We start from the raw sequence: 841 nt of genomic DNA, 5'->3' as shown, positions 1-841 counted from the left end.
GCCGTGCTTCCCAAGCGGCGCACTGTAGCAGTGCGCCACTGGGCCGGCCCCGTGGAAGCACATCTTACGTTTTGTCAGAAGACTCTCATTCAGGCAAGTTTGCAGGTGTTAAAGTAAAACATTGGAGACTGAAATTTAGTAGCTACAAGAATGATTGAGCGATTTCCTAGAGCAACACTTCGCATTCTGTTGTAGGAATGGAGATGGGAGGTAGCTGCTTGACCTGGGACTGGGGTTTTGCTTTGTGAGTGAACTGAAAGGATGACAGAGTAAAGATGTTCAGGACTTTAGCAAAAGTGATTGGAGTAATGGTCCATGGAGTCTAGACTGTCTAGGAATTGAAGTGGAGATAGGGTTGATAATGGAGAAAGTAGAGGGGGCAAGAGACTGAAGGTTGTGAGGGCTATCTGAATTTGAAATTTCAAGAATGGAGCAATTGGGGAGAAGATAAGTGGGCGGGCTATGGTAGTAGGTCTTTTGGGGGTAAAGGTCATTTCAGTTCCACAGGTGAAGAAGCTGCAAAGCAATGGGTACATAGATAATCTTCATGGACATTTAAGTCTCGTAGGATGAAGACAGCCAGGCTCCAAAGTATCTATGAATGGTGGAGGTTGGTCAATTACCTGGACGAGGAAAGATGTATGGTGATATTACCATAAATCTCCAAAGGGACATGGGCTTTTACATGAAAATGAAGGAAAAATGGTTTGGAAATGGGTTTGAGGAAAAGAGGACACTGATACCCACCTGGGTACTTGGAATGTGAAGAAATGAACAATATCTGTGAAAGCTGCAGGGGGTGTATTTTTCAGGAAGAGTCAAATTTCAGTTAAGACAAAGA

The sequence above is a fragment of the Galeopterus variegatus genome, unplaced genomic scaffold (assembly GCF_000696425.1).
Source record: "Galeopterus variegatus unplaced genomic scaffold, G_variegatus-3.0.2 Scaffold1691, whole genome shotgun sequence".
NCBI lineage: Eukaryota > Metazoa > Chordata > Mammalia > Dermoptera > Cynocephalidae > Galeopterus > Galeopterus variegatus.
The sequence above is the reverse complement of the archived record's forward strand: the minus strand, read 5'-3'. Positions refer to the sequence as shown.